The sequence below is a fragment of the Podarcis filfolensis genome, assembly GCF_964270895.1.
Source record: "Podarcis filfolensis genome assembly, chromosome: 4".
Taxonomy (NCBI): domain Eukaryota; kingdom Metazoa; phylum Chordata; class Lepidosauria; order Squamata; family Lacertidae; genus Podarcis; species Podarcis filfolensis.
In genome coordinates this window covers 75,482,334-75,504,557 of record NC_139607.1, presented here as the reverse complement: position 1 = coordinate 75,504,557, position 22,224 = coordinate 75,482,334, and the positions used below count along the sequence as shown (strand labels likewise).

The window sequence follows — 22,224 nt, the reverse complement described above, 5'->3', positions numbered from 1 at the left end:
GATGAGCTGTTTGTAGTTCAGTTCAGTTCCAGCTTACTTATAAAGAACTACTTGGAGAAATCTCTGTGTCGTCTGCTATGTCCACCCACTACTTAAAAGAAAAGTAGTTGGATGTTTTCTAACATTAGATTTTATGGGGAGAGGGAAGGAATCACAGGGATGCTGTTTAGGTGACAGCAATGATCCTTTATGTGTAAAACCAGGTGGGTCCCCCTCCCATTTATTTGCACTGCGATTAATTGCAAGGCTTGTTTGGGGTTGTTGTTTTTTTGGAGGAGAGGAATGTCCAGAATATTGAATAAATTCTTCACCAACTGTGCCTGTAAAATTGTTGCACTCTTCGTCTTGCATGGCGGGGGAAGAGAAAATTCCTGACCTAACTTCCCCTAAGAGGTGAAGTACACACAGCGTACTTTCTTTTTGAGCATTGCGTTCAGGCATATGTTCTGAATGCACAAAGTTGAAGTATAAAATGTAAAACTTTACAGGCTTTAAATGTCACCCACTAAGCATATAATAGATGTTCTCTGGATTTTTATTAGCTGTTGTATTCTCTCAGCCAGTGTGGCTTCTTTGAGGTGATTTATGGTGCAGTCTTGGGTCACAGGCAGTAATGCCAGATTCATAAATTCCTGGGATTTCCTCAACTATTGTGTTGTCTTTTACAATCTCAGGGTTCATTTCTTGGTCCACTTCTGTGCTTATTTGTTGTATTTATTCAGCAGTTGGGAAGCGCCACCAATAGCAGCACCTGTCAGGGTCAATTCAGGAAGAGCAGATGGATAGCTAGCTCCTTCCTTCTGATTCCTCTAGTTCCTGATCTGGTATTCCTTGCCTTGATTTCCAGTGCTGTTTTACTTTTTGAAAAAAGAGAAAGGGGCCCTCCAGTCTTAAAAATACATTTAGACACCTTGTGTACCAACTTCTGAAAGAAAACACTGCTTCGTTCCAAGATGCTGTGATGGCTTCTAGGATAGATTTAGTTATGTCCCCAAAATTTCGCAGTTATCTGATTCGGTTTACCAATTACTGGGACACATAAGTGGGGAGACTGCTGTTGCCGTCAGGTCCCTGACAGGATTCAAGGCAGCTTACTGATGAAAATAAGAACTGCTTAAAAAGTGGGGGGGGGTAATTAAAAAAATTAAACATTGATAAAATTTAAACTATAGACACATATAAAATATATTAACACTTCCTATAGGCTTCCTATTGGGATGTGGTTGGCAATTCTGATAATAGGGTATAGGACTAGATGAGCCTTTCATCTTATCCAGAAGGTCTCTTCTTCGGTTCAGTCCAGCTTGTAATGGTCACATGTATTACAAATTGAATACCGATATCTGTGGGATGACCAGCCTCATGTAACCAACATGCCAAAGTCTAATTAATGCATGAAGGGGTTAATACCATAGAATAAGCTGTCCTGCTGGGCTTAGCTATGTCCACATCCCCTGACCTGGGGAGGAACTAGGTAATCAAGCCTTTGGTCTCCTTTGTGTCTACCTGAGACTGTGAACTATGTGACCAAGACCACCTGACACAAAGAGCCCTTTGTTCAATGAATATCTTCTCTGGTTGGGCCAGCTAGTTGCCTTGATTGCTTCTTGCTGCAGTTAGAAGAGTTAAATTTCCAGCTGGATCTTCTTCTTAGCTGATGTCATGTGATGGATACAGGGTCTATGAACAATGAATGAAGATCTGGAGTAGATTAACAACCAGATAAAACCTTGACAAGAAACAGTCAAGGAAATTGACCAGCCCAAAGACAGTGGATACTAAATACATAAAAGACTGGTGGATTGGGTACTCTGGTTGCATAGCCAACAGCAATTAACAATACTTTCATCAAAAGTAAGGTTGCATACATCTGCAACACAGGTTTGGGTGCCTGTTCTGGGGGGAATTAGTTTCATCTTCAGTATTCAATATGACTTTTTAAAAGGACTAGACAAATGCTTGGAAGCTAGGCCTATCAGTGGCAATTTTCTGTGACAACTAAAATGTCCAGTTAATATCTAGGAAGGCTTTGGGTCCTGATGCAATGGAGTTTCTTAAAGCTGTTCTGGACTGGTGAGCCATCTCTTGGCAGCTCTGTTTACAATAATTGATAAAACTGGCTTAATGCTGGGCTCTTGGACCAATGCAATGCTGGTACCATTATTTAAGAAGGCATCCACTCACTACTGAGCAATTATCACCCTATCAGCCTCCTCTCTATTATAGGAAAACTCTATGCCAGACATTTGGTCAATAAACTTATAATATGGATGTCTGAGCACAGTATTTTGCGGCCCGAGCCGATAGGTTTCTGTAAAAATGCAAGTCTGTATTCAGCAGAAGTATACCCCTGATTTCTCAGAGCTGGGGGCTAGTTCAAAGGGATGGCTGTCCCCACCTTGCTTTGCTTGTGTGTTTCTAGTTTTGCCACTTGGAAACTAGACTAGGTTGCTCTAAGTTCTTATCCCACACTGAAATCTAAAGTTTTCTCTTGTTCCCGAGTGTCCATATTTGTGTAGCAGTTAAATTTCTCCTTAACTAATCCTATCCAGCAGATACAGGGCAAACACCTACAAAAAATGCAAATATTACACCCACAAAACATTTCCTACAAACACATGGCCTGTGTGCATACCATACATTTTAAGCCCATGACCATAGCTGTCAACATTTCCCTTTTTTAAAGGGAAATTCCCTTATTCCAAATAGGATTCCTCGCAAGAAAAGGGAAAGGTTGACAGCTATGCATGACTGTCCTCAAAGAATCCTGGGAACAGTAGTTTGTCAAGGGATCTGGGGATTGCAGCTCTGTGATGGGTAAACTATAGTTCTCAGGAATCTATAGGAATCTCAGGAATCTCAGGAATTGGGGGAAGTCATGTGCTTTCAGTGTATGGTGTATACACAGCCTAAGTCTCCTTCTCCTTTTTCTATTGCACACCTATTTTTGCATTTACTTTTGTTGCTCCTTTAAGTTTTAGGTCTTCACAGCTTCAGCCCTCTGCATAAACAGCTTGGTATCCTGTTTTGCTTTTCTCCCTGTAACTGCAACTAGACAGAACACTGGGTTAAAGGATTCAAGGATTTTTCCATTAATAATCCTCACACCCGTTTCCTGGCCAGTATGCTGTTTAAGAAGGGATTGAGGTAATTCATTCAAGGGTAGGGAACTGTACTAATAAGTAAGGAGAAAATCTGAGAGTGCCAGAGAAAGGAAAAACTGAGTTTCTGTGGTAATTGCTGATCTATTTTTGTAGAACATTTTTTTTAAAGCATATATGTACTTTCTCTAACAAGGAACAAGAATGGCATGGCTTGCTCGCCTTGAGTGAAGTTTTGTCCTGTAGGATCTGAAGATGCTGTCATGGCCCTGACCAGCAGAATTCCTTTCTGTACAAAACCTGTTAAGTGGTGTTATTGAACATGAAACGCTCTGAGATTGTATCCAGATAATGTTTTTTAAAAAAAGAAAGAATTTGAACTCTTCTCCACATGATACACTGCTGAGTAGCACTCCATCTTTCAGCACACCAGTGCTTCCGATGAAATGAAGGGAGGGAAGAATCTTGATTGGGAAGGAGTGGAACCTTGATTGGGGGCAAACTTGTTTGCATCTATTCTTGGTTTCTGTTCAGAACCAATGATATGTATTATACAATGTTCAGAAAAGAAAAGAAAAATGCCAAAGGTTCTCGCTCCACATTGCTTCTGGGAAGAGGGTTGTCTTGTTCATGTTTACCCCACATAACCCCTTCATTTGTTCTCCTTACACTTCACCAGGTGACTTGCTGGATTCAGGGATTAGAAGGGCACTGCAAACTCATAACAATATGAAATCATACAAGTGCAGAACAAAACACAAAAATATCAATGGGAGGCTGTCAGTTGTTCAAAATTAAATTGCCCTACCTCTTTCCCAGTATAGCAGAGGAGGAGGGAGGTATGCATGTGTGGGAGGGAACACAGTGCAGGAATTCTATTTGTGTACCCACAACAAAATAGCATATCCAGGGATGGAAACGGATGGAGACCTTTAAGTAAGTCCACGGGATCTGAAATATCTTCCAAAGGACCAACTAGTGATGTCAGCATCTCCTTTCCTCTGGTTTTGTAGACACAAGTGGTTCTCAGGCACGTATAACTGCAATTGGGGGCCTATGTTTTGGTGATACTTAGGAGATCATAGGGCTGTTTACAGTCTTCTTCTTCTTTGGTGATCACTCTTAGCCGAGTAAGATTGTCTTCCATAAACACGGTTTTAACAATGAGTCCATAAGTGACTGTGGAGGCCAATTCTGGACTCACACGTCCTTCCACAGTGGGGACATTGGTTCCCAGGCGGGAGTTGATCACAGTGTGGATTTACCAAGCGTGCCTTCCTCTTAGCACGTTTTTCCCTTGCGTTCTGAGTTTGAGTGTCTTCAAAGTCTTTAACTTTGGTAAAGGCTGTTCTCCAACTGGAGCCCTCGCAGGCCAGTGTTTCCCAGTTGTCGGTGTTTATACTACATTTTTAAAGATTTGCCTTGAGATAGTCTTTAAACCTCTTTTGTTGACCACCAGCATTACACTTTCCATTTTTAAGTTCGGAATAGAGTAGTTGCTTTGGAAGACAACAGGCATCCACACAACATGACCAGTCCAACGAAGCTGATGTTGAAGAATCATTGCTTCAACACTGGTGATCTTTGCTTCATCCAGTACACTGATATTAGTTCGCCTGTCTTCCCAAGTGATGTGTAAGATTTTTTCGGAGACACCGTTGATGGAATCCTTCAAGAGGTTGGAGATGGCATTTGTAAGTGGTCCAGGTTTCACAAGCATACAGTAAGGTTCGTAGTACAATAGCTTTGTAAACAAGCATTTTGGTTTCCCTGTGAATGTCCCAGTCCTCAAACACCCTGCACTTCAATCGGGAGAAAGCCACACTCACAGAACTCAGGCGATACTGGATTTCAGCATCAACATTGACCCTTGTGGAAAGATAACTGCCTAGGTAGGAGAAGTGATCAACATTTTCCAACATTATGAATTGGATTTGTGGCACTGCAGAGGGGTTCTTTTGTACTTGTTGGTGCAACACTTTGTTTTTTTGGATGTTGAGCAACAGGCCAACCTTTTCGTAAGCTTCTGCAAAGATATTTAGGATGTTTTGAAGGTCATCTCTGAGCGTGCACACACTACGTTGTCATCAGCATACTGAAGCTCTATGACGGAAGTTACGGTAACCTTCCTCTTTGCTTTCAGCCTGCTCAGATTGAAGAGCTTCCATCTGTTCGATATATGATTTCTACCCCAGTGGGTAGTTTCCCTTCAACAAAGTGTAGGATCATGGCAATGAAAATAATGAATAGAGTTGGGGCAATAACAACCCTGTTTAACACCTGATCCCACTGTGAATGGTTCAGTTTGAGAGCCATTGTTATCTGTGATTGTTGCTGTCATATTATCATGGAGGAGCCGAATGATGTTTAAAAATTTATTTGGGCAGCCAATTTTCAGAAGGACAGTCCACAGGGCATTACGATTTACAGTGTCAAAAGCCTTAGCCATGTTGATAAACGCCATATACAGAGGTTGGTTTTGCTCTTTGCATTTTTCCTGAAGCTGTCGAGCTGTGAAAATAATGTCCACTATCCCCCTAGAAAGCCGAAAACCATTTTGGGATTTAGGAAGGGTCACCTCGGATATTGTTAAGAGACAGTTTGCTAAGATTCTTGCAAGAATTTTGCCCGCTGCAGCTAATAAAGAGATGCCTTGATAGTTTCCATAATCAGTTCTGTCACCTTTTAAAAAGAGATTGATAATTTTGGCATCCCTAAAGTCTGCTGGGATCGCTTCTCTTTCCCAGATTTTTTGATGAGCTTGTGAAGTTGTTGTGTAAGTTCAATTCCACCCACTTTGAAGATTTCGGCAGGTATCCCATCAGGTCCACTGGCTTTGTTGTTTTTCATTTGGTTAATAGCTGTACACAACTCTCCCAGATTTGGAGATACTGCAAGCTCATCTCTAACTTGTTTTTGCAGAATTTGTGAGAGGACCTCAGCAGTTAAGGAGGAGTTGTGGCTAAGGAGATGTTGGTAGTGTTCTTTCCAGTGCAGTGCAATAGCTTCTTTATCTTTTAGAAGTGTGGTACCATCTGCTGAGCGTAGCGGACATATGCCATGATTTATTGGCCCATAGATGGTCTTTGTGGCTTTAAAGAAACTCTTGAGCTTTTTTAATCCACCAGGTGTTTTTTAGTTCTCTGGTTCTTCTTTGAACCTTGCCTTAGCGTTGGCATAGGTTTTTTCTTAGTGGCACAGTTTCTATCTCTTTGCCAGATCTAAAAGGCCTTCCTTTTCTTGTCACTCATGCGTTCAATCTCACTGTCATTCTCATCAAACCAGTCCTGGTGTTTCTTGGTTTGGTATCCAATAGTTTGTTCACAGGCTGCAATAATGGATGTGTCAGGGAACTGCCATCGGAGCTAGAGGCGGAGGCAAGGCTCCAAAGCGATGCTGGAGAAGGGCCCAGCAGGGAGAGAGGCAGCTCATCGGCTGGGGAAGGTAATCAGCGTGACACCAGGGAGAAAGGGGGGCAGATGGGGGAATCGGCGAGAGGGCTCCAGGACTCCTCGCCGGAGACCAGCGGGGAGAGCACAGGTCCTCCGCTGCCCACACCCACCCTGCGCAGAAGACTTCCGCGCAGGGAGAGTAGGCGGAGACTTGGCGTCAAAGAACTTCTATGCTGGAAGAGGTTCAAGAAACGCCCACTGACGGATTCTGCTAGCGACTGAAGCAGCCACGAAGTGAAGGGCTGTCCAGACAGAAAAGGTTTAACCAGGCAACCTAGCCAGGAGTGGCGGCAACTTACGCACGAGCAACCCCTATAACCATTACAGGATGTTTTTAGCTTGGTCCAGTGTTCCTTGATGTTATCAGGGAATTCTGAAAGCAGATGGTCCTTAAGAGTTGTTTGGAAGCAAACCCACCTAATGGGATCTTGAAGGGCTTGAGTGTTCATTTTGCGCCTTGGTTTCCTTCCTTGAAGCCTGTGTTGAGGTATGTAGACATTAAAGGAAAATTTTACTCTCAGCTGGATACCGTCCTATCAGAGATGCCTAAGGAAGATAAAATTATCCTCCTGGGTGATTTTAATGCAAAAGTTGGGCGAGATTTTGGTCTGTGACCTGGGACTATTGGAAAAGAAGGAATTGGCAACAGCAACCAGAACGGAATCTTACTTTTGACGATATGTGCAGCGCACAACCTTGTTATTACCAACACACTCTTTCAACAGAAAAATAAATTTAAAACTTCATGGAGGCATCCTCGGTCAAACCACTGGCACCTCTTAGACTATGTTATTGTCTGTGCTAAAGATCGACATGATGTGCTCCTTACCAGAGCTATGATGAGCGCCGACGAGTGTTTACAGTAGTTGGCATCATGTTAGAGAGCAGACAAATTTAGCTTCTTTTTAAAATTCTCCTCAAAATAGTTATAAATTATTTTTGTTTTTCCAGCATTTATAATTTCTATATCTATATATCAGTAAGATTTTATAGTCATCCTGAATTTTAAAAAATAATAATTGGAGGTGCCAATTTCAAAATAATGAAAAGCAAGACAAGGGTTGGGATGGGTAGCTGGCTGCCTATGAATGTGATTTTTCCAGTAAAGAATTTTGATCTGGCCAGTGGTAACCCTGGCAAATGAAATTTTGCCATAGCTTCATGCATAATGGAAATAAAAGTTTTCAAAAGTTATATGAGAGAGAGAGATCCTCTTTTAGCTTTGTAATACTGTCGTTGGTACCTACTAGAAGCAATGAGACATTGATTCTGCCTAGATGTTATGAGAAACCTTGGCTTTCTGAGATGAATGAGCAATGGCAGGATTATCCCCTGCCTCCCAATTCTACAAGAAGGTTGAAAGCTTTTGCTTTCAGTTTAAACTAACCATAGTTTAAAACGATGGTTCAAAAACAGTTCAAAAGCATACCAGTGCAAGTAGATAAATATGTACTGCTGTGGCGGGAAGGTAAACAGCATTTCTGTGCGCTCTGGCTTCTGTCACAGTGTTTTGTTGTGCCAGAAGCAATTTAGTCATGCTAGCCACATGACCCAGAAAGCTGTCTGTGGACAAAAGCCGGCTCCCTCAGCCTGAAGTGAGATGCATGCCGTACCCCATAGTTGCCTTTGACTGGACTTAACCATCCAGGGGTCTTTTACCTTTACCTAGTTCTCTTGAGAACAAGTCAACATGAAACCATGGTTTCAGATCTTAGCTTGTTATGAAACCATTGTTTAAACAATCCACAGTTCTTCAAGCTCAGATGTTGTGGGAAACTGTGGATAGTTTGAAACCAGAAGCTTGTCTGCTTCATGAAAGAAGAGAGGAGCCAGCAAGCCTGAAGCCTCACCATGGCTGTTCTCATAGTGGGAAGCCATCATTTCCTGTTGTGTATGAACCAAGCAATTATGTATGTTTCATATACTTTTATCATATTGCTTTCATGATGAGGGATAGTTCAGTTGGTTGAACATGAGACTCTTAATCTCAGGGTTGTGAGTTTGAGCCCACACTGGGCAAAAGATTCCTGCACTGAACGGGGTTGGACTAGATGGTACTTGTGGTCCCTTCCAACTTTACAATTCTATGATTAGGTGTGGTTGGAAAGCTGGATGGAGAATATGGTTGTTACATAAAATAATGATCCAGCTCTGTGAGCCAATGTAAATCCATCGTTGTCAAATGTCGGGTCTGTTAGAGCAATTTACTAGCAGATTGGTAGAGTTAGAAACTCATAAACCCCTTGCACAGCATCTAGTAGGCTTTCTGTCTTACAGTTTTGCTTGATAAGCATAGTAATGCATCTCCTGCCAAGAAGGGCAAATCAGCGCTTGTAATGTCATAGTTTAAAAGGTTCCTGAGTTGGCAGCCTGGCAAAAATTAAGAGTTGCTTTGCTGGAGCATATACAGTTCATTGAGTTCAGCATTCTGTTTCTAATAGCAACCAACAAGAAGCTTAAAAGCCCCTAGAAGCTTAAAAGCAATGAAGGTGATTCCATTCCCTGTTGTTTATCTCTAGTTGTTTTTTTGTAGTGTTGACGCATAAGTCCTGCCTATTGTACATAGATTTATTGACATAGTAGATCTCTCTCTTGCTGAAGTCTGTCTTCAGCCTTGGCATCAAAAGTTGGCATGATTGGGTACATGTTGATGTTCCTGGGACTTGGAAGGAGACATCAGGTGAGGCCCTGGGGTGGTTGAGCAGTCAAGTCCAGCCCCACTCACCCAAACACTGTGGACCCCCACCTGGCATTGCAAAGGCCATTGGGACCATACCATGTGCTGCTGCTTGCTATCACCAGCCATTCACCCATCAGAGCTGAGTGGTGGCTTTGTTTCCTCCCATCCAAAAGCACCACTACCCTCACTTCCAGGCATAGCAGCTGAGTGACTGGCAGTGGCAGCAAGCAGCAGTGCTACCTGGGGATCTTGAGGGTTGCAGTCACTCACCTTATCCTGTTGGACAGGCAACCACAGAGCTTTTGGATGGGAACTGAGCTGTTGGTGGGCTCTGCTGTAGGCAGTTCCTTCTTAGGTCGCCCAAAATGCATTGCCCATCCCCAAGCACAGCAGTTTGGGCAATCTAAGATGATGACAGCTCACAACAGATCAAAGCAAAGGCCTGGCTCCCATTCAAACAACGTCATCACAGCTGCCAACCAGATAAATACATCTCAAAGAAGTGTGTGAGAAGCCATAGCAGAGGACCAGAGGTCTAGAGAGGCATCTGCAGCACCATGCCAAGGACCTATTGAAGTTTGGCACCAGACATGTCTTTGTTTTACAGTGTCTGGTTTGAGGAATGGAAAAAAAACAATAGAACCCGCAGCATCATGGGGAACTGTTCTTCAGGTTTCTTTGAGTTCCTCCTCCACATTTTCTCTTCTAACAGTCATCCAGCATTCCAGGGCTACTTAGCATGCTCAGTCACCACTGGCAGTTTTTGAGGTTCCCTCTCCACTTAGGTTTCCCTCTCTAAAGATGTGCCATACATCTGCAAACCTTGGGGCTCCCCCAAGTCTGCTGATCCCAGCCTCTTGTGGATAGCGGGCAGTGATGGATGAATCTGTCTATTTCTGTTTTGCTCAGTTTCTCATTTTTCCAGTCTTTAGTTCAGTTCTCCGTATTTCCACATCAGTTTGCATTTTTTAAAGCAAAACGTGTTCACCAGGAGCCTGGACAGCTGAGGTGGTTAGAGCACGGTGCTGATAATGCCAAGGTTGCAGGTTCAGTCCCTGTATGGGATGTGTGTACACTCCTGCATTGCAGTGGGTTGGACTGCATGACCCTCAGGGTCCCTTCCAACTCTTCTATGATTCATCAGCATTCTTGTACAGATTCTCCTAATATGCGTATGTTCCTATGCAACTTCGCCTACTATGCAATTTTCACAAAGCGAAATATTGCAGTTCCATATATTACTTTCACAGATATATGCAATCTATGCACAGTTTAACCCCAATGCGTGCATTTTTGTACATGTCACTTGGCTGGAGAACTGCTCTGCAAAATTCAGAGAAGTGCAAATTTCAAAGGATGCCATGTTTCGGTTCTCATATTCTTTTGAAAAGTGCAAATGAGGTAGATTTGCCTGCAAATGCAAACTGATTCACATCTCTCCCCCAACCCTACTGGGTGGTGCCATGTTGGATAGATAAGATACAGGACTCGCAGCCTGAACATCAGTAATAGGTGAAATAATAGGTGACTCTTCCATGTTGGCATCAATCTTTTTAAGGACCTGCTTATAATAACCATAGGAGCTTTAGAATTCAGTATTTCCCAAACTTGGATCGCCAACTGTTTTTGGACTATAACTCCCATCATCTCTAGCTAGCAAGACCAGCAGTCAGGGATTGTAGTCCAAAAACAGCTGGAGACCCAAGTTTGGGAAACACTGGCTTAGATGATAGATAGGCTTGTTTTGAGGATAAAAAGGGGGTGAGGAGAACTATGTACGCCACCTTGAGTTGCTTGGAGGAGAGGTGGGATTTAGGTGTATGTATGTAGAATTAATAAATAAAAATAGCTTCAGGTCCTCTGGCTTAGATGCCTGGTGTCCCAAGCCTCACCAAAGTAAGGGGGAAATTAGATGTTGGTGGAGATGTGTGGCAAGCTCTGAAAATGCTTCTGCTCTTAAGTTTTCAACCATTGTAATAGAACAACTGGATAATAACTTTGTGCGTCATTTAAAGTCTAGCCAGGTTGGAGTACTGCAGTCAATTTTACCTTTCTACCATATATCAGGAGTAATACAGTACTTCAAGCACCTGTTAGGGAAGCTAAAGAAATGTGGTGCATTTTGACATGGGGCCGAAGATGATGAAGAAACTTGCAATGGGTTTTATCAAGTGCTTGTGCCTTTTCAGCCTTAGAAGCCTTCAGAACCACTTCTAATTCAGTTAGTGTGAAGATTGATGTATCGTTTGCATCCACACTTGGCATCCCAATTGCCTCTCTCAATTTACCTTGCACTTCATGATTGATTTCCTTGTCCGCTTTTGTTCATGAAATCAGCAGTAGCCCTATCACCAGTAATTGCATACTCTCGCTTTCCCCAGGCTGGGATAGACCATTAGTCATTTGGAATTTCTGTTGGGCCTGCTTGCTTGAACAGGTCACGTCAATTGTTTTAACAGCTTAAAGCCATCTCTTTATTCTGATGGGACCTAGATGCTGGATATGTGCTTCTGTAATGACTTTGGATTCTTCTGTTTTACCAACTAAATTCGCACCTTAGTTTTTTCAAAGGGTTCAAAGCACTTTGAAAATGGTGTGTATATACACTCATCCCTCTTTTCCCACTTCTGTGCAAAAAATGGAGAATCCTGAATTGTTCCAAAAGTGTAAAGCCATAGAATCACATTTTGCATGCTTTGAGATTTCTGAAATATTGCTATTGCAGATGCAAAAATGTGTAGGTGAACGTTATTCTACACCCTTTTCAACGTGGCAACATGGACACTAATAGCATGGCAATTTGTGGCCTTGCTCCCTGAAGAACTGTGCATGTACTTTTAAAGCCACAGAATTAACTGGCAGCCTCTAGAATGGTCAGATAACCTATGGCCTTCCAGATATGCTTGGACTCCATCTCCCATCAGCCCTTAGTCAGTATGACCAATGATCAGGAGTGATGGGAACTGTAACCCAACAGCAACTGGGGGGGCACAGATTCCCCGCCAATACTCTATAACAGCGGTTCCCAATTGGTAACCCTCCCAGGTGTCTGTTGCACCATTCACATAACAAAAACTACCACAGAGATATCAAAATATTCAAAAGTAGGGGGCCTACGGCTTGGCTTTTGAAAAACAAGGGCTAATTGTGAATCACTAGAGAATTAGTCATGCTAGTAAAAAAAACATTTACATACAAGTAACACTAACCCTTTGACTGGCAACTCTGTAATTCCTGCATTCTGTAATAGTGAGAAATCAATGACTATAACCAGTCTTTGATGTAGACTCTGCATCACAGGAAATCACTCGTAAGCACGGGTATCACAGAGATATAGCTGTTCTGTTCTGGATATATTATCATTTTCCCTTAACAGGGGGGGAGCCATCAATTTCCTGTGAAAATGTAAGGCAAGTCAAACCTACCTACTATTTCCACTATTTTCTTTTATTATTTATTTATCTCCTCTGCAGGCAAATGGCTCTCATGGAAAAGGTTACATATGCTAACAGGAAGTTCCATTGCTTTAAGAGGAAGTGGGACCTGACATCAACAGGAAGCCCTGGGCAGCCCAACTACTGCTGCTTTAAAGAGAGAGAGCTCTCTGAAACAATGTCTGCCAGTAATTTAGAGCTAGCTAGCAGGAAATGAATATACGCTGCTGTGTGTGGTAGAGAGGAAATGATAAGCGCTACCTGGTCTGACATGGAGCAGAGATAGCAGAGAGAGAAAAGGCCTTGTTTTCCCTTATGATAGATTTTGTGCCTGCGGTCTGCGAAATGGAAAACAAAACAAGGAACAAATCGCAGAACATAGCAGTGTCCAGGGGAAAGCAGGGATTTCAGTGGGAGAAAAGCTGGGCTCCATACTTCCAAGTATTAGGTATTCAAATACTCTAGTGAAAGTTTTAGTATAGATATGTTTCAGAATGGTATATTTAGAGGTCTAGCTATGCATGTAATTGAATGGGAAAATCCTGCTTTTCTTAAATTTCCGGAACTATAATTTCCCCTGTTCACTTTTGCTGCTTTGTGTGTGCACGTCCATTTTTTGCTCCTTCTTTCTGTGAGAGCCTTGGAAGTTTACAATGAACTCGTCAAGTATCATTCTGAAATTTTAAAAGAGCAAACCTTCCTAAGTTCTATAATGATGTAGATCAATGGGATAATGCGTGTGGGAGATCTGGTGGGAGGGAGGTACAGCAACGATGGGTCACTATGGCGACTTAACTGAAAGGAAGCAATGTACATGCAATGAGAAAAAGTGGAAGCGGTTTGTTAAGAGTTCTTGACACAAACAGGTGATGTAAGCAGGGGCTGAACTTAGGCAAAGGAATCAATTAGGACAGAAGCAGACATTTTGGGGAGAGCGTCCATAGAGCTCTCCCCAGCACAGTTCCTTAAGGCCTGCTTCATAGCCTACCAATTCTGATTCTAATATATCTGAAATGTGCCCCAGATGCACCCCAGTGTGAGTGTGATGTGATGACCCAAAATGTAGCATCCAGGCTAATGTGTAGCACAGTCATCAGCAAGTAAAGTAAGCCCCACTGAGCTTGATGGAGCTGAAACCCCTTGGAATCGTGCCTGGGGCTGCACTTTCGCGGTAGAATTTTCTGCTGATTTATATATTTATTATTCGTTTACGAAAAGCGCATCAACCACACTCTTCGTTGTGAATAATTTCAGAGCAAGTGTCAAGTTAAAATGTAGAGTGTCTACATAAAACACTAGAAACACCAGGGCAAATAAAAATACAGCCGGAATAACAACAACAACGAGCGATTTGACACTAAACGCCCATGAAGCCCAGTAGGATGTCACCAGGAGCAAAATCCAGCACATCCTGGTTTAGGATGGGACAGGGCTAAAAGCAGATTTACCTTCTTTGCCTACAGATTAACAGGAGAAATGTGCACAATTCATTAATGGGTTGCAAAGTGATCTGAGGGATCCTTCTCCAACTCTGTCTTCCTGGTTCCCTTCAAAAGCAACTGCAGTGGCCTACAAGTGCCTAGCTAGTGCTGCCACCACCACACACACATTCAAAACGATGTTATAGCAAGTGCCTCTGGGAACAAGAGGACTTGATGACATGCCATCGTTCCCAGAGGGAGTTGACGGGGAGGACATGGCTGCCCCTGTGACCTTTCTGTTGGAGATTCTGAGAAGTAGGTTAAACCCCTGAATCTTCCGGTCAAGAAAGAGATTGGTAAATCTGTCAAACATGGTCTCACATTTTTCCAATCTTCAGTTCTCCACATTTGCACATCACATTGCTTTTTTAAAAAAAGTCTTCATGAAAATTCACCAGCATTTTGATATGAAATTCTCCTCATATATACATGCTCGTATGCAATTTTGTCCAGCCCCACATTTGTGCAAAGCCATTTCCCCTTTTCACGAATGTATGCCCTTTCCCCCCATACATGCATTTTTGTATCCATTGCTTGCTTGGAGAAAAGCATGGCAAAATTGGGAGATGTGCAAATTTTGAAGAATGGCTACCTCTGGGTCCTCCGATTGTTTCGGAAATTGCAGATTAGGTAGATTTGCCTTTGGATTTGAACGGCATTGAATTTCTTCCCTATTGCTAGGGCAAGCTCTGAGAGCTAATAAAGTACTTGAACATGTCTGCTGGTCATTATTAGACTTGTGCTTTAAAAGAACTTTGCTGGTGGAGCAGCAGGAATTCTAACACTTGCCATCTAAGTATTGGGATAAACGGCTCAATTTCCTTTACAGAAAGCCTCACGGTATTGTAGCAACTTGTCCAACAAAATGAAGTGGGAAAGTACAGGCGACTGATGCAATAGTACCTGCTACATAGATAGTCGAGGATCACAGCAGTGTCGTCCTGTCTGTTCCTCTTCCAAGCAGAGCGCAGGGCAGCCAGAGTGGAAGTGAGCATGGAAGTTTTAAAAGGGAGATTCATTTTTAAATCCGTTTGATGTTGGTTAGCTATCTCCCTGTTCAAACACAGGTGCCTGGGACTTCCAGCAGCCCAGCCACCCTAGCCAAAGTAAACATTGGCAGAGGAGGGTTGGTCCATGTTATCCCCCCCTTTCTTTTAGAAACTAAATGCAGTGCTGGTGAAAGGTGTTGGTTTGACAGCTGTGGAGAATGAAGGCCTTTGTCTACATACAGCACTGTGGAGCAGACATCCGCTCGCACTGTTCTGTTGACATGTCTCATCCTCTGATCTCAGTGGGTCTGTCTAAAAGGAAAACGGGACATATCCAGTCCTTAGTAGTCTCTCATCTGCCCCATAAGGACCTTTGCTATGTATCTTCCTCCCAAGTGTGTGTGAATCTACAATAGGTAAACATTCACCATAAACAGGCATACCTTTTATGGGGCAACTCTGAAGGCCTTTCCAAATAATTTGTTCTTGTGCAAAAAGGCATAGTGGTTTATAGGTCACCAGTTCCCTGCTTCACACAATAGACCTGATTTGCCTCATTATAGAATTTGCACTTTTTAAATGCATTACACACTGAGGGGTGTGCTGTCTTAGTGTAAGACCAAAGGTAAATTTTCATGACAATTCTCGGTTAAACTGTCCAAGGACCTCCAAATTAGGAAGTAAATATGTGAAATTTTCAGCTCTAGTTCATGCAATATTTATTGCTTGCAACAAATTCCTGTTTTCTTCTAAAAGAAAGAAAGAAAAAAAAGCTATAACAAGGAAGTTGCTACATGTGCAGTAAAATGGATGTATATCACCATGGTGCAGTAAAGTGCATAAGAAAATGTGGAGATAACATTTTGTTTGGACGCCTGCTTCCTAGTTTCTACTACAAGGTTCTTGTCCCAAGGTTATCATCAGTAGGCAATAAAGGTTTGATTTATGTCCTACTGTAAGTGTGGGCGTGTGTGTTTAGATTTGGGATTTTGGTTGAGCGAGCTACAAGGACGTAGGCCTGATTTCTCGAGCAGGGCTTGTTACTGAAAGATGGCACACCAATGGTAGTAGTAAGTGGAGGTATACTTCATAACCAATGAAAGGTTTTTTTGCACAAAAGCCACATTGACTCAGAGCACATTATAATATAATTTGAAATGTTAAAGTGGGTGCAATATTGCAGATGATGATGAAGAAGAAGAGTTTGGATTTGATATCCCACTTTATCACTACCCGAAGGAGTCTCAAAGCGGCTAACATTCTCCTTTCCCTTCCTCCCCCACAACAAACACTCTGTGAGGTGAGTGGGGCTGAGAGACTTCAAAGAAGTGTGAAGGGCCCAAGGTCACCCAGCAGCTGCATGTGGAGGAGCGGAGACGCAAACCCGGTTCACCAGATTACGAGTCTAGCGCTCTTAACCACCACACCACATGGGAGACATGAAGACTAGAAACTACTTCTGAAACTAAAAGCTGATTTATACATACAGTGGTACATCTAGTTGCAGACACAATCCGTTCCAGGGTGCCGTTCGCACCCTGAAAAGTCTGCAACAAGAGCGGCTCTTCTTTCCATGCTTTGCTGGAATTGCTTAACATTAAATGTAAGAAACCTGGATCCTAATGAGATCATTCAGATGCTTAATATTTTGCTCATAGTTTATATGCTTAATATTTTGCTCAGCTGCCCAGCCAGGGCCTAATCAAATGCATACTCAAATAGGAATGTCAGAGAAGTCTGATGAAAACTGAAAAGGAAGTAAGGGGAAATTGCTGCAGTTTCTGCGTTTCTCTCTCTCTCTCTCTCTCTCTCTCTCTCTCTCTGTGTGTGTGTGTGTGTCTACGGTCAGGATAGAAATTGGTCAAGCAAATACAATCAGTATCCATTCACAGCATCATCATCATTGTTGTTGTTTCTGAGTCCACAAATGACATGTAATAAATTACTTTTTTAAACATTGTTTTGACATTTCCTTTACACTGAGCTGTGCAATCCAGCCAGATGGGCAGAGTATAAATAATAAAATTATTGTTATTATTATTATGCCTACATTGCAGGGGTTGGACTAAATGAACTTTGGTATCACCTCCAGTATTCTATTGTTCTATGACTTTCATTAAATAGCAGACAGCAAGAGGAATAATGTAGTATTTGGCAAGAACCAAACTGCAGCTGAAGGGAAGCAGCACCGATGGTGATGAATGGAGTCCAGAGCAGAAATTGCGGCCTCCTTACATCCCTGCACTCCGAGCTTCTAGAAACTGGCAATTCAAAACAGATTTGAGCAGCTTACAGAAAGTGCTTTTATTTTTTGGATATAGGAGGGAAACAAGTGAAAAATGCTATCTAACATTGTTAAGCAGGGGACTGTGGAATATTAAATGCACCCATACCACAAAGGAGATGGGAAGAAGACTGACAAGAGTGGGAAATGTTTAGGTTTAACAGGACATGTTTATGATACATGTGTTATCGCACAATACCCTAGATTGTGGGAGTGTTTCTATGACACTTGGTCAGCTTTTTGATTTTCTTTTTTTAATAAAAGAAAGAAATGTTTTCATTGCAACTCATTTTCCCCCCTCCCAGCTGATGCCGGGGGTCCACACTCTCCCTTTCTTCTACATCTGGTTTCTATTGTAGTTGTAAAATGAGGACATTTTGGCTGCCTGGCACAACTAGCAGAAACTGTGTGACACCAGCTGCCTCTTCCAACTTCCAAGCCTTGAATATGGTTTCAATTATAGACATGAGAAGATTGGGACATCCAGCTCCATCCCTTTTCCTCCCCGCTGCCTACATATGCTTTCCTCCTCCTTCTCTCCCCCCCCCCAAAGAAACAACTGAAAAGTTCTTATTCAAAGTTCAAGAATTTTCCATTTACATTTCCACACGTATCATGTGTGTATCTTGCTGCAAATGGATCTGAGTTTCGTTTTCTCTCCGCACAGGACCTCTGCAGACTAATCAGAAATAAATTATCTCAGGACCTACCATGTAGTGATTACCATCTTAACCCCACCTCCTGCGTGCCAGAGAGCAAAGCTACCTCTGGATTTGGGCTCTCCTGAAAGAGAACATTTTTTGTATTCTTCGTTCGTACAATCAATGCACTGAGGAGCTGGGCTCTGCAGGAAATTGATGCATAGCCCTTTCATCTCCAGGGACTTGAGGTCAGGACTGTAATTTTTGGTCAGAAGCAAAAATGAGTCCCTGGTGGAATTTTTTTTTTTTTTGACATCACAAAACCACTGCATAGTCTGACAAAATAGGCTGTTTTCTGTAGAGTTCAAGGACTGGGAGAGCAGGAAATGGTGTGTGTGGAGTTAGGGGAGGGAGTTGGCTGCAGTGGTGTGGGAAGTGTAGAGTTGGGATGCCAAATTTGGCATTGCAGGTCAAGGCTGTGGCAAACTAGAAAGAAGATGGGTAAAGGATGATGAAAGCAAAGTAAATTGGCACCAGAATAACAAAGATCTCTCTTGTCAGGTTGGAGGGGAGCAGCAACCACGATGTGGAAAGTGTCGAATTGGGGAAAGGAGAATACAGTTTTTGTGTGTGATACCATTCTAACCCACCCCAAACTTGTGGTTCCAGAATGCTTCACATCAGGCATTTAAAGTGCTATGATACCACTTTAAACGGTCCCGGCTTCCCCCAAAGCATTCTGGGAGGTGTAGCTACAATTCTCAGGATTCCCTGGGAAAAAGGATTGATTGTTAAAGCTTTAGAAATTGTAGCTCTCTGAGAACAGGGATCTCCTAAACAACTCTCAGCACCCTCAACAAATGAACAAACGACAGCTCTGATCATTCTTTGGGGGCAAGCCATAACTTGTGATATTGTCAGGATGCTGTTAGTGGCTCCCGGCTGGTTGCCCAGCAAAGTATAAAGGCAAGGAAAAGTTTCTTACAGACCTTTTTTATTTCAATCTTTACAGAGAGAGCTATAGAACCTAGCCTCTTGGATAATGGCATTGTCCTGAGTGAATCTCCAACCCCCCCCCGTCTCTCCTGCTTCCTCATTCGTCAATCTCATCATCTCTCTTATGGGTGCTGCTAAGTGCCCTCTGTCTTCAGGCTCTTTGCTCTCCTACTTTTAATGCTCACCGGGTTCTGGCAGATGGAGGGTCTGGAATATTTTCTAATGACAACGTGTTAGCCATGAGGTTGCTTTTGCTCTCCCATGAATTCCCAACTTTCCCCCTTATCTGCCTCTGAGCTGTGACCTCCCTCAAACCCCTGTTGTAAATCTATACTGTCTTCCTCTTCCTCCTTCCTGGTAGGGTCAGGATGGGGAGGCAGTCTCCACCATTCCTCTTCTGCCCAGTCCCTGACAGGTATCATTGCATTTTAAGTGGTATCATAGCATTTTAAATATACGGTGTGAACGCGGCCATGGTACCCTTGCTTGCGTAATGAGGTCTAGTGTACCTCAGGGTTATCTATAGTTTGTGCCAGGCACCTCCTGCGTCCCTTGATGCCAAGATTAGTCCCTGCAATTTTGCTGCAAAAGCCAAGATGATATCCTTTCCCCATTCCATTTACAGAAGGCAACAGGACTGGCAGTTGAATCTTACTTCAAGCTTGGTGAGAGGATACTTTCCTCCACTGTACCTGAAAGAGCAGGATAGTTCAGGGCTCCAGACCAGGGTTTGTGGCATATTTAAGTGTGTCCTCCTAACACAGAGACCAAGTTAGGAAATCTGGCTGGTTTTTACTGAACAGGAAAAGAGGGAAATACAAGCATCTGAAAGAAAACTCAAGGAAGCAATTTGTATATTCCACCTGGCTCTTACCTTGGTTCTGTTTGTAGAGTGGATGAAAATAGCCTCCTTAAACTGTTTTGTGTGAGGTTCATTTACAGTGCTTGAGGGTATTGTTGACCTAAGTTGCTTCTTAAGAGAATATGTGTTCTGCATAAGATAAAATAAAGAGGTTTCAGTATTCAGTGTAATCCCATTTCCTGCTGCGAATTTATGCTCTCACCGAGTAGTCCTGTAAGGAAAGAAGTGATTTGCAACGATTTCAGATTTGTGACTGTTATTTTTCTTTCTTGATAGCCGCATTATTCGGATGACAGGTTTATGGACAGTAGAAAACTGTTGCATGTAGATCCTGTCAGTTTATAAAATGTACTTTTCGGGATTTCTGAGCTCTTAATCTGTAACTGTTTTATCTTCCATGGAGCTGACCTACTCCATTTGTTTCATTGAAGCCTGAAATAAGAAGAAATAATAATAATAATAATAATAATAATAATAATAATAATAATAATACAAAGCTAAAGTCTACAGTTGCAAGATTATTGTTTACCAGCACGGAAATGAGGCCGAAGAGGGGCTGGCGCCGCAGCATATAGGCTGCAATAGAAACGCCCCCCCGGTGACACCTGGTTGGTTGCCCCACCGGCGGGGGCGGGCGCCAGCCAGGTGAGAGAGGGAGGCGGGGCTCGGGCTCCCGCCCACAACCACTCCCCTCCCTTCCAGGGAGGAGAGTCCTTACCAGCAGGAAATAATCTAAGAATGATTTCACCTAGAGGTCCCCCCCCCTTCCATTTGGGATATGTTCATTCAGCATATCCCAAGACCTTTGACTCAAATGAACAACCTGAACACATTTCTTTCCTGCCTGTGACACAGATGTAGGAAAATGCAGATTTTATGCAGGCAGCATAAGCCACATGCGAGAAGAAACAATGTGAGCACCTATATTGCACCATCCATACTTCACGTCATGCTGCGAACGGGTGAAGCTTTCCCCATAATTGTATTTCCTTTTTAGAAAAGGTTTAGCCTGTTGAATTTCTGCCTACCACACAGCTGCTAAAGGCTCAAGAGCTATGGTTTCCCCAAATGCCAACTGTAAACCAAAGCCTAGGCTGCCATTCTGTGCAGCTTCACCTGGTAGCAAGCCCTGATAAACACAAACAAAATTACTTCTGAGTGGACATCTGTACCACTGTACTGCAGGTTAATTTTACAGGGAATTCGTAATGAGTGCCTGGAGACATAAGCCCCTTTGCAAAGTTTTCAAGTTTTTATTTTGGTATTAATTCATATTTATGTATGTTGGACAGGTGCAAGTGTGGAGATCTCCTTAGATTTTTACGGCTGTTGGTTCAATCCATGTGTATGTGTGTATGGAATAGTGTCTAAGAGACAGGGGAATGAGTACGCTTCCGTAAATGAAGTATATTGTTGGAACCTTCAGTTGGTTAATCTGTTTCAAATTGAATGTTTTCTTCATTTTTACCTCAGTGTTTGGTTAAATAGGAAATAATATTTTTGTTACAGGATAGTTTTGCTTGTTTACCCCATGATATGATTGTTTAGTTGTCTATTGGACCTGCTTATATGATTTTGTTGTTTTGTATATTGTTTTTTTCTGGGTTTATTTTTATTACTTTAATAAGAAAACATTTGATGAAGAGTGGGCTATAAATACTGCAAATAAATACCCCCCCTTTATTGGAAGCCACTCAGAGATTGCAATATTCTTAGGTGGCATAAGAATGCAACAAATAATAAAGCTTTATGTTCTTTATTCATCAGCTTTTGGCCATTATAAATGATCATAAAAGGTAAAGGGACCTCTGACCTTAGGTCCAGTTGTGAACGACTCTGGGGTTGCGGCGCTCATCTCGCTTTATTAGCCAAGGGAGCTGGCGTACAGCTTCCGGGTCATGTGGCCAGCATGACTAAGCCGCTTCTGGCTAAAAAAGAGCAGCACATGGAAACGCCGTTTACCTTCCTGCCAGAGTGGTACCTATTTATCTACTTGTACTTTGATGTGCTTTCAAACTGCTAGGTGGGCAGGAGCTGGGACCAAGCAACGGGAGCTCATCCCATTGCGGGGATTCGAACTGCCGACCTTCCGATCGGCAAGCCCAAGAGGCTCAGTGGTTTAGACCACAGCACCACCCGCATCCCTTGTAAATGATCATATTATGGCATAAAAGGCAATTCAAGCTGAGGACCCCAGGGTAAGACCTCCCTTTTGTGCTTAATCCTTCCTTCCTTCCTTCCTTTCTTTCTTTCTTTCTTTCTTTCTTTCTTTCTTTCTTTCTTTCTTTCTTTCTTTCTTTTTAG

The 22,224-nt window shown here is 42.6% G+C and overlaps 1 protein-coding gene across 1 annotated transcript in view; it reads left to right on the top strand.

Annotated features, from left to right (window-relative positions):
• The window catches only part of ARHGAP31 (Rho GTPase activating protein 31), an 89,490-nt gene that overhangs the window by 34,728 nt on the left and 32,538 nt on the right, over positions 1 to 22,224 (top strand). The gene's annotated exons all lie outside the window — the stretch shown is intronic.